Below are 12,952 nucleotides of genomic sequence, written 5' to 3'. Positions count from 1 at the left end.
TCAATGTCATTGATTTCCATTTCGATTGAAGATTCTTATAGAATGACGAAAATACAGGGTGTTTCTGAAAAGTCCATCACAAATTAAGGGGCGTGTTTATGGGACCAAACTGAGCGGAAAGTACCAAAGAACATGGGGTGTACAACATTTTGTTACGGAGATATGGCCTTCCAAACATTCGCCCCTAAAACAAGGAAATATCCAAAAATGAGGAGTAACACTTAAGACCGACTAACCAGCTTGTTTAAAATTACTAGACAATTTCAATAGCCTTTAATCGCACAATTGATTTCTACCTTTACTAATCAGAAGCGTATAAATGAGTAGAAGTATGCCTACGGTGGTAATGTAAAATTAATCCCAAGTGACATGATGTTTCAAGATCTTCCCAGCACCAAGTAAAATGGTTCTGATTGAAGGGACTTTTATTAGCACAGCGTAAACAACGTTATTTTCAGGAATTAGTCCAAATGTCCACGGGCGGCATTACAAAAACGAGGCAGTCTTTCGAATGATACTTGGACATGTTGGAAGATCCCTGGCTTGTTCCTGTTATCTCAAACCGTAAAAAGCTACGCAAATCTTCATCATCACGGACAACACTCTTGTACGTTAGGTATGACCTTGAGAAAACCTAAAAGGACATCTCGAATGTATTTGAAAAACCCATCTCCAATTAAGGGGCGTGTTGTTTGTTTCCAACAGAGTAAACTCGCCCAGAGAACAATTACAATGCAGAGCCACGTTTCGGCGTTAATGGCCCACAAAGGTGGTCCCAAAAACAAGAACAAACTTTAATTTGTTTCGTTCAGTAAGTGTTTCATGTGTCATAGATAAACGCCATGATTAATGCACGAAGAAAATGAATTTATTGACAAGTTTTAACATTTAATTGCAACTAGTTACAAAAATTGTTCAAAGTGTTCACCACCCGCGTTAAGGCACACATTAGCACGTCTTACAAATGATTCCCTTACACGTTGAAAAATGCCTGGAGTTTCGCGAATTGTTTGACAGCCGTGAATTATTCGTCGACGTAGCTCTTCAACATCGGGCACTTCAGTCTGATAAACTAAGTCTTTCAGGTGGCCCCAAAGAAAGAAATCACAAGGGTTCAGATCGGGTGATCGAGCAGGCCACTCCACAGGTCCACCTCGACCTAACCACCGCAAAGGGAAGGTCGCGTTAAGATAATTTCGGACCGCGATGCTGAAATGTGGTGGTGCACCATCGTGCATGAACCACATTCTGTTTACCAAACCTAAGGGTACGTCTTCGAGTAGTTCCGGTAAATCGTCCCGTAAGAACTGCAAGTAAGCCACACCGTTTAACCTGGGCTCTAGGAAATGTGGCCCAATTAAATTGTCACCCACAATACCACACCACACGCCCCTTAATTTGTGATGGACTTTTCAGAAACACCCTGTATATTTGAAATAGGGAGACAACCATCAGTTTCATCCATTCTAAAAATATAGTTTTTATTGATCAGTTGGGTTATTATTTTGGTAACAAGTTAATGCTTGATCATATTTATTTACATAATCATATCGTACTATTTTAGAAACTTTATGCACATTACTTTCATAAGGGAATTCCCTTTTACAACCATGATAAAGAGGATAAAGGTTTCGACATGTACTTTCTGGCATTATTGTATTGTCATTAATGGTGCCATAAAACAATTACTACACCAGTTATATAAATCGCGTATTATATCGTCATGAATGTCATGTATTGGAACAACTGTATGATATTTTACGCGAGTTATTATATCCCATTTTTTATTAGTTAAATCGTGTTGATTATTATAGTAACAGGCGTCACAAACTTTATATATATTTTTTTTCGTGTTCATGTGAATAAATGCAAAATACGTCTCCAAAGGGACATTCACTGAAATTTTCGCATTGATAGTAGTCGAAGACGACATGAGTGCCCTCTATCCAACATGGTATGTAATGGTTTTCCGCCATCATGAAGTTAAATTCATGGTAATCTTTTTTGTATCCAGCTGTTACACTAGCATCGTAATCGTTATCAATACAATCTAACAGGTAGGAATACGATTGTATTCCAGGTGCAAATCGAGCCTTTTCTAATTCAGGTTCCAATTGTGTCGCAATTGACCTCGGCAGTATCGGTGAATGATGCAAGTTATAACGCGATGCCGTTCCGTTTAAAAATGAATCGCGAAATATCGAAGGCATGCTATCTTTACAGATATCAAAAAGAGAACGTGGATTATTCATACCTGAATTATTCTTGCGACTTGTCGTCGTCGTCGGCAGTAAGGAAATGATTCCGAAACGGGGGTTGCATCGCTTTAAATACTATTTGTTGTCATCCCCCACTTAAAGACATGCTGTTTACTTGCCGCTCAACCATTGGTTGAGATGCGACGACGACGACGACGACAAGCGATAACCTCCGTAGCTCCGCCTATTGACCTTGCTTATCATGAACATGACGGAAGCAACCACCGTCAATGTATTTTTCCGGTAGAAGTGTCTCCAAGAAAGATAATTTTTGAAATTCTTCGGACATATTGATTCACATTCGTATAATGCAAGATCGATAAAAAGACGTTAGAAATTTTTCTCTGTATTATCCTTCTTCCTTGATTTTAATCTCGGAAGATCTCAGCTGCTTTCATGAGATAGCAACTTAGGGCGGGATTGCACGTACAATAATTTTCCAAGTTCACCGAACTTACTCCATCTCCAATTGGATTACGTACCAAATAGCATTTGCTAGTCCCTTCGTAGCTAACTCTTGTTTTCAATGCACAATAAAGCAATATCATCGGCATTAGCACTGTCTTTGAGTTTTTAACGGTTTGTAATATTTTTGGATATTTTCCATAAATACGGAATTCAATTATATTATCACTTGGGAAACTATCATATTCTGGGAGGTAAGTCATGCCATTTGAGGTTCCCATTTTGACAATGGGTCCTTGAGATTTTGAGACTTAATTTTTTGTGAAGTGGTTAGATTTTCTACACCATCCAGTCAATTAATTTACAATAATTAACTATTGTAACCCTCTATAGAGTAAAACTAAATAGGGAGATTCTCCCGAGGGCCATAAAAATGAACAAAGCCAACTTACTTTAAAATCCAAAATAGAAGAATATCTTCTAACTTTATTGATATAAATCAATTGACTAAGGGATAAAGATCCCGCTACTGCTACGTTTATACAAAAACTCCGTCTTTGGAGATATTAATCAAAAAGGAGAGAACTGCTCTCAAGCCGAAGTCAACAGTAACTAAATTCTAGTTGTAAATATCGCAGTATGAAAAGGGAGGAGTATGTAGCATGGAGGCATAACACCCTGCCAGATCCAAGGAGTAGAAACTCCAGGAATCTGGCAGCCATGCTACATCCCCCCCTCGTTAGGAACTTTGATTATATATGAAATTCAAACACAAAACAAAAGGTTACCCCGAGGAACCTTGCAACTATTAGCAGGGGTATCACAATATGGTTTTTTTTCTATTCAGGTACTATGTCCTTTTCTTTTTGTTCGGCCTCCTTCCCTTTTTTTTGAAATGGAAACTCGCAAGTCTTTTTTTCTTTAATACAAAATTCAGTTTTGGCAATTAACAAAGAAAAATATCACATATTTTATTTTAAATTTTTTAGACATTAATAACGATATCTTTAAAGGAACTACGCCTTACGACGAACAATATGAAAATAGGAACTTGAAATGAAATTTTCAAATGAAAATTTTAGGACCATTCGGAGAACGCGCTTGGCGTAATGTCTTTTTACGCGTATTTTTGTACTTTTTTGGTTTGAAGGCGTAATTTTTTTGTTGACACGTATTACAAATATTATCGTGCTGTCTGTAAATGAACATGTCGATTACAGCTCTAAGGAAGCGATGTTGTCTGTGCCGGTCTCGGACTTTCTCATGGTTGTCAACCGCTCTCTCCTGGAAATACCTGGTGATAGCGGTTATGAGACTAAAAATAGAAACAAAAGATATTAGGGGTCCATCTTTAAAAAATAATTTCCACGAACTCCATGAGTCGCGAGCCCAGCTCCCGGAAGACAACATCGTCCTCGGGGAGATCAAAACCATGAAGGAGATTCTCCGCGCGAATCCCCACTAAAGACTTATGGACTTCAGCAAGGATCCTATAAAAATGTTTACTGGAAATATAGACATTAAAGTTTTAAAAAATATAGAGACCTTACCTGGAGATACTGCAATCGTTTTGCGCCTGTTCATTTACTCTCGGCGGGTTGTTTTCAACCTGGGGTTGAGGTGGAGGTGATTGGTTTTCAGCCCGATGTTTTTCTTGATATAAACGCCGTACTCTTCCACTTCCAGGGCCGGTGTACTTAGGAAGGACATGTAGTCCACGTCCTTTCGAACCTTGACGTGAATCTTTTCTAACGCGTCCGTGGCACGCATAACGTCGGAGAAATTGCCGAATAGTTCGACGGTTCCCGCTTCGGATGTCAATTGCGCCTGGGCAACGACGCTGAATTTTTTAGCGACGTCATCCAAATACGCCTACCTTGGCCATATACGGAAATAGTCGAGCAAATTTCCGAGATGTACTTCTGTGAAGTCTTTGGTCCAGTTACCTCTACGAGGAACGGATTCGGGCTTGAAGTATTGGTTGATTTGCCCGAATCCGGGTTATCTACAGAAGCTGCGGTACCACGGGCATGAGTGGACGACATGGAGATGGTTGACGTGGTGGCAGATGAGGAGTAAATTTATTTTCGACCTTTTAGCCAAGAGCTCTTGAACCAATCTCCCCACTCGTCCAGCATCTTCGATGACAAGGATTCGGTGCAGCAGTCTTCGCTGATCATTCCAGCCTCGTGATAAAATGTTAAAGAGTGTGCTAAGTTCAACACCCTCGAGCTTTGGCCAGAGAGCCCATCCGTCCGGTCTTGGGAGTTGACAAAACTCGAGGAATTTTAGGGTTAATTGGAGGATCTTCTTCATAGACGGTAGATAAATCCACTGGTTTTCTCTTAAATATTTTATCCATCTCTTCAACATTAATGATTCCACTTCCAGGATACCATTGAGTCAGACGGTTCAAAAGACTCTAAAAATCTAACCGCCTCTTCAGCGGCCGCGAAGGAGCATTCGTCGGTGGAGTCAATGTCGATAGTGGAGGAGACTGTCTCTATCTCCATTATGTGGGAATCGTAATTGGGGGTCATAGACATCATCCCCTCCAGTCATAATACGAATTCAAGGGGCACCCATCCTTCCTTTATCCATAACCCGGAGGTTTTTAACAAAAAAGTTAAATGTTCTTTTTGATCAGGCCCTTTTACGTAAGCGGTAGCGCAACCTTGGGTTAATTGTTGAAGTACGGTTCGGATCTCGTCTTGACGCCCCAAACCGGAATGTCTGAGGTTGTTATAAATAACCGTGTTATCCGTTCTACGGAAACACTCCTCGTCAGGAATTTGAAAATTCCTAACGCTCCGCTCACCGCTATCGCGAATACATCCTATCTAATAAAATGAAAACACACGTATTAGGAAAAATTCTAAAATATTAGTTAAGATGTAATACCTCTTTAAATAGAAACCTACAACGTAGATTCCTTGCACGACTAAAAACGATAGCAAAGCTAGTGGCGATAAAAATGAGGGACTCCCTATGTAAAAATATATCTCTTAATCTAGGGTTTAAATATAATTGAAAAATACGTAAATTATATATATTTTGAATTTTTAAAAATATTGCAATGAAACGAAGAGGTAATTAAATAAAGTTGATGCGTAAGAAGCTAAAAGACAGGAAAATAAGGGTTATTATTGACTAACCATTTGAAAAATACTCTTAAAATACATACATTTTTTAGTTTTAAATTAAGAAGACTTGTACTGGTGCTTGTATTTGTACTTGTACTAAACATTATTGAGCATCGACACAAAATCCCTTCATGGATTATGTGTTTTTGGAAAATGGAATTGTTCTTGAAAAAGCGTAGATATGTAATTTTTTAAATAATTTAGATGGAATAGATCGATTAACAGTAAAATCAGGTGATTGAGTTGAATCGTGATTAACGATTAAATAAATAGAAATAATTAAAGAAAAATTGCAATATCTGTAACGTGCAGTCAATTGGTAAGGTTATTTTCACCAGCATTAGTAAACAACACTAATGCGTGAACCGAGGCTTCTGAAATCGCTTCGAACTATTAATAAAGTCTGTTTCAAAACGAGTTGTCAACCGACTCCTTTGCAAGTGTGAACATAGCATAACCGAATCATTCTCAGAACATAAAAAATCTACTTCTTCGAATAAAGTTTTACTTCCCATATCATATTTGAAATTTAGTTAATCTACCCAGGACCAAATTTAGCTTCGTGAATTTGAACTAATTCTGTCTCTAACTTAGATAGGAGAACAATCGCCATAGAGTAAATCCTACACCGTATATCTTCTAAGAGAAAGATATTTAATAAAACACTAAACATGAACATGTCGAATCTGTGTTTGCTAGTCTGAGGTTTACTGTAACAGTTTTTCTCTAACGCGCTTACACCTTTCATCATGTGACACTTTCCACATTGAATTATAGTAATGTTTAACTCTTCTCCAGTAGCAATGCCACGTAATATTTTCCTAGAAATTTCCTAATATTCACCTAATATCATGTTATTACACACGCGGAGAGCGGAAATGATCAAAACTAAACTTTGGTCGCTAGAGAAAACGGCCGGATAAACTATGTTTGCTCTACGTAACAAAGTTCTCTTAGCGTCAAAACGTTTCTTAAAAAACGCGGTCAATGTGAATAAACTTTTGATTAATAGTTATTAATTCTGCCACTGGCAAGGGAAGACTACTTGAATTTGGATTTCTCATTACTATTACGTAGTACATAAACTTGGAATCTTTATTTCCCACTTTTGCTGCTATTGAACCCGTCCCATCCCAAAATAAATAATCCCGCGTAGCATTCTCTCTGGTGTAACTAACTGATTGTCTGGTATACATAGCGTACAATTATTCTTGGAGATTTTTCTTCATTTTATATTATTCTGTGGTTTCGTATCTTATTTGACGCGTAGTACCTGGTCTTGGTATACCTCCCCTTAAGTTCCCTTTTGATACATCTATGGGTGGAATTTCCCTCACAAGATCCCATATAACTTCCATGGAAGTTAGTCTAGGGTTATATGCCAAACTCTCTGTACACTCGAAAGTAACCTTTAAACCAATTGAATTATTTGATTGGACTGGGAAGGGAGATAACTTTTTTTTCTCCAAACACTGAAATAGATGAATCCTCATTCTATTATTTTCTTTGTCATAAATTATGCAACCAGGTTCTATACGCAAACATGCGTTTAAGGCATTTGCTATGGCATGTGCTCCACGCTCTACTTCTACCTGCACGGTTACCTGTAAAAATTTAATGTTTAATTTTTCCACCAACGTATTTTTAAACTGGGCACTAAGCAATGATACCAGTTTTGGGAGTCTCGAAAGCCTATGTTCTAATGTTTTATAATCTAATGAATCGTAGATAGAGATATTTGCCTCTTCATCTTTATAAAATCCCGACGCGCATTCCAAATGGTGATTGATATTGTATATCTGTACAAAAAACACTGTAGCTAGTGTTTTAATGCCTGACAATTTCGACGCCCGATAAAAAGGAAAATAGTCAGTGCCGAACCATCCTATTTTGGCCTGTTGGAAATGGCAGCCAGGAATTCGAGGTCCTTCCTGAATGACAACAGCCTGGGGTGGATGGGGAATTTTCTCAAGCGAATCTCCGGGAGGAAGGATGTATGGAGGCGGGAGGATTAGCAGGGCATGAGGGAGGAGGGGTTTCGATTCGGGGCCGGTATTCGGTATTACTAACGTTACGTAAAATGGATATGTCTATGTCGCTATAATTACTATCGTCACCTCAATCACTTACCCACGAAAAGGAGATTCAGCGCCGGCCGGAATTATATTTCGATTGGGTGTAACCGAAGCCTCGGCTAAACTCCAATCGACCGAGCCGGCATGGCTCTGATTTGCCGTTTCTTGAGCGTTGAAAAATGCCTTAATCTTTCTAGCTCTTACCAGAGCGCATCTATCTCCATTATGTGGGAATCCTAAATGGAGGTCATAGACATCATCCCCTCCAGGCATAATACGAATTGAAGGGGCACCCATCCTTCCTATATCTATCTAAAAAAATAATTCTTTTTGATCGGGCCCTTTTACGTTAGCTGTAGCGCAACCTTGAGTTAATTGTGAAGTACGGTTCGGATCTCGTCTTGACCGTATTCACCATCACGTCCCAAACCGGAATATCTAAGGTTGTTATAAATAATTGTTTTATCCCTTCTATGGAAACACTCCTCGTCAGAAATTTGAAAATTCCTAGCGCTACGGTCTCCGTTATCGCGTATACATCCTATCTAATAAAGTGAAAACACACGTAGAAGGAAAAATTCTAAAATGTTAGTCAAGATTTATTACCTCTAACTGAAAACCCACAACGTAGATTTTTACTACGACTAAAGACAATGGCGAAGCTTGTAGCTATAAAGATGAGGAACTCCCTATTTAAAAAATTATCTCGTAACCAAGGGTTTAAATGTAATAGAAAAATACTAGTAGTAGGAACCACCTAGATAGACAGGATCCAAGATGGTGGCCATGACATCATCAACCAAACTCAAACCAATTATTTGGCACCACATTTAAAAACTTTGCTTCGACCCCTGTTTTGCAATGTACTATTTTCAGCGTTGGTGACCATGACGTCATCCCCTAAGCTTAGACTCAAACTGAAACTAAATTATTGGCGCCATATTTAAAAAATTACCTCGATCCCTGCCTTCTAGTGGGCTCTTTTTGTAACTACTAATGGACGTCACCCCTTTAATGGACCCGAACCAGTATAGTAGCGAATGTCGCCCGCTTGCACAAGATCCATGATTAAATTTTCCCGTCAATTTTATGCTTGTAATTATTCACCGCTAAGGACTTGTTTTCGGAGAAGATTTTTTTTGGCATCGCCAATCTTCTTCAAAAGACATGGTGAGTGTTGTGCATTCTAAAAACCAAACTTCTTAATTACTTTTAACGTTTGTCTAAGCGTTTTTTGGAACACAATAGACTAGATTACAATATACATAGAGCCTCAATGTATCCTTCTCCGAAATAACTGAAGAAATCGGGAAAATGTTCAGCTTCAGTAACGTTTCTTCTCAGAGATATGATCGCGAATAGATATCCGCGATCCGGGAACGAGAGACCAAGAAGTCACTGTAGTTTTCTCCAAACTATGATATAATGTGGATTACCTGTAAACCCACCCCCTCGCATGTTAATTCTTCTCCGAACATTTTATTCAAATGTAGTGATTAAAATAATACATGCCGGGCGGTGGGCTTACATAAAAAATTGCACCAAGAAATATGGCCAGAAACATCTTGTTCGCAGCGACAATTATAGGGATGAGATTGAAACTTATCTCGGGAAACTTTCAGCGAGGAATGAGTGACTTAACTCTGATTTTTTTGGGGTATTTATACTAAATCCCTCCAACGAAAAGAATATTCGGTTAAATACATTTTTAACATAAGTATCCCCAACATTGCCGATGACGATTTTGAGCGGCCCCCTGTAGTCCGCGTCTATTAAAGATAAAAAACATGTTCAGAAAGGTTTTTTTTAGAAATATATAAAAAATACATACCGAAAGTGCCCGTGTTGGGATAAAAGCGCAAGCATGTATTCTGATAAAACCCAAAGCTGGCAAGCGATCATTGTTTAAAAGTGGCATTATGGAGCAATACCAATAGTAAATGATATTCCTCTATCCGAAACACCGAGCTTTTATAGTAAGCTTAATTTAAATATTAAAAGCTTTGTCTGTAGGCGTTCTATGCGGTATCCGCATGCAAAAAAGAAGCGCGTACAAACACACTCTAAAATTAAACAAGCCGCCGCTTAATTTTGCACTGTCAAAGCTTAAAAGATAAATTTGTAAAAATTAATATCTTGAATAAATAGGCCAAAGTAATAGAGACAATTAAGAAATAAATTAGCATACATTTTCGGCGCCGCCGACTATTGGGAAAACCGCGAAAATCTCGGCGTATTTTGAAAACTGCGCGCGTGAATCTGGCGGCATGCTCGTCTCTTCGACCGCTGTTTCTGTGACGTCATTCGACGAATTGTTATTTCAGTGACCTGTGTGACATATATTAATGGGTCGCAGGAGAGTTTCTTCATATCATTGTTAAATGAAGATGTGCCAAGTCCATAGTGTTGCGGATAAAGTAGAGGTTTGGATCGGTAATGTGTTGTCCCCAGAGGTTTAGTGGAAAAGAACTGATACGGGTGTAGAGTTATGCTTACAAAAGGAACCATGGTGTAATATTTTTGAGTATGCCAGCGAGAGTGATACGTTCTTCAAGGGTAATTCGCCGCGTTTTTCCGTTTGGTTATATCCTACTACTTCAAATTTGAAATTGGAAGGTTTTACCCGTGGGAAGAAACGTATATTCGACATAAGAAAATACACTAGAGGAAAATGTGAAAAATATAACGTTATGTATGCTACTGGCGAGGGAATTTCCCTTAATCATACTGCTTGGGAACACTTAAAAAAAATAAGAGGACTGCTTGACAATGAGTTGGTAGAGAAAACGAGAGCTGTGTAATCCATGAGAGAAGCTGTTCTTAAGAATCTGACTGAAATATTATTGGAAATAACCAAATATTTTCAAAACGATGCCTGTCAAAACCAAATTGCTCACGACGTACAATGTGAATTAGAAGAAAGTGATTGGAATGAAAGAGTGAAAAAAAACCTCATTAAAGCCTTGAAAAAAATTGATTATAGAAATGATTTTGGTTCTAACTAGCCAATTGATGAGCCATTTCTTTTTAATTGTATCATAAACGATATTGACTTCTTCATAAAAAAAGTACAAACAACAGACCTACAATCGTAAATTCATACACAAAGATAAATTACATATGACTATGCAGACAAAGGTAGAAAAAATAACTAGTTGAAGAGGTTTATTGAACTAACATTGGGAGAAAAACGTTCAAAAATGATTAATTCATACACCTACTGTTTTCGTTTTATCGTGACAGATGCTCGTAGAAATGTTATGGTAAGGTGATTCAAACGAAAATATCATAATAATATTGAATTGATATTGGGAATGTAGGTAAGGAAATTTATTTCGTTTTACTTTAATGTTATAAATAAACTAATAATAAACTAAATAAAAAACTGTGTTTCACGTGTTATTATGATCGATATGATACTGAGTCTTACAGAAACTTTGTGAAAATACATATGTACACTATGTATTACATGATATAGGGAATATAATACAAATGTAACAGAAATTAAACAATATGAAATATTTTATAAGGATTTTGAAATACACGGGAAATTGGGGTAAAGTTTAAATTTATACATTAAAAGTAATATTACAAGCGAGGGTATTTTAAGATTTTGAATTCGGCGTCTGTTTCATCGAATATTAGGGGACGTTTAATGGCATGGTAAATATTTTTAAATGTTTCTTTACAAATGGTTTCCGTAAAAATAGTGAATAAGGGGGTAGTGTAACAATTGTTGCACCAATTGTTACCCTTATCCAGAACGATATTGTCGTAAATATCGTTCCTGTCTATAATTGAATGGTATTTCACACGGACCACTTGATCAAAGTCTTTCTCAATATTCATATCGATATCATAATAACACGTGGAACAAAGTTTTAATATACGTTTTGAATCGTTTTCGTGACACCGTAAACAATAAGGGTTTTTATTGGGGCACGCAAAAACATTTTCTAATTTAAAATAGTCTTTTACAACGTGATTTCCGTTATATATTTACCGGAATATTGTGCGGTAATTGTGAGGAGCGCGTCATAACATAATTGTACTATAGAAATGAAAGCTAATTAATTAGAACTATACTTAATAATTTAAAGTGTTTAGCATGAAATTGATATTTTTGACACAAAACATTAAAGGAAAAAAATAATACAAGACTGTGAAAAAACAAACTCTTAATGAAATATCTCTTGTCAATTAATTGTAAAGAAAAACAGAAAATAAATGTTATCATTAAACATTGTGGTGAAATTTTTTATTATTATTAATCTTAATTTTCTTAACCGATCAAATCTTTTTGTAATTTTTCGTTTGGTGCTAACGAAGGATAATATGTTATGTTTATGGTCTACAAAGGTATTGCTCTGACGGTTGAATATAAAATAAATAAAAAACTATCATAGGACTAAGAGTTACGGTTACGGTTGGGGCTTGAGGTTCGATTAGGATTAGGATTAGAGTTAGGAGTAGTGTACGATGTGGAAGTAGAGGCCGCTTCAGATGGCAAGGGCAACCCTTCACGATTTCGATGATTTAATATGATGTTCATTAACCGATCACGATTTCGACGTTGTTGCTCTTCCAAAAGTGGAGTCAGTGCTGAACTCGGGTTATTTACTTCTTCACGCATCATCGATTTTACTCGCCTTATTGGTAAATCTCTCCATGATGGGTGTTTTTCGTACAATTCCGCATCTTCGGCTTTTATTTTCATATTATATAATTTTGCTAAAATTTCCGAAAGTAATATTTAATTATTAAATTCTAAGACACAATTGGAATTAAATCATAATATCTTTATTTCATGCAATTTAGGAAACTATCGAAAATTGGTTTTAAAAGTTTTTCAGTTTCTTTAACACGATGTTTAAACCTCATGTTATTATATAGGTCGATGTTATATCGATCTTCCAACGGTAATATATGTACAGTTATTATATGTGAAAAGCTAACCAGCATTTTTTTATTATTTTTATTTTTTTTACACAAATATGAATTTCTCTCATCAGGTAAAGTTTGTCGCATTTGAAACAACGGTTTTTCGTGTCACATTCGGTAGTTTTTAAAT

The 12,952-nt window shown here is 37.0% G+C and overlaps 1 long non-coding RNA gene across 1 annotated transcript; it reads right to left on the bottom strand.

Annotated features, from left to right (window-relative positions):
• Positions 1-846: 846 nt before the first annotated feature.
• Positions 847-1,585, bottom strand: LOC149709089 (uncharacterized). Its single transcript, XR_016381292.1, has 2 exons — positions 1,262-1,585; positions 847-1,209 (listed from the first exon to the last, which is right to left on the bottom strand). It is a non-coding gene; the product is annotated as an uncharacterized LOC149709089 (long non-coding RNA).
• Positions 1,586-12,952: the final 11,367 nt, after the last annotated feature.

Source organism: Phalangium opilio, unplaced genomic scaffold, assembly GCF_054372755.1.
Source record: "Phalangium opilio isolate 3A_F unplaced genomic scaffold, DU_Popi_V2 ptg000013l_1, whole genome shotgun sequence".
Lineage (NCBI taxonomy): Eukaryota > Metazoa > Arthropoda > Arachnida > Opiliones > Phalangiidae > Phalangium > Phalangium opilio.
The sequence above is the reverse complement of the archived record's forward strand: the minus strand, read 5'-3'. Positions and strand labels throughout refer to the sequence as shown.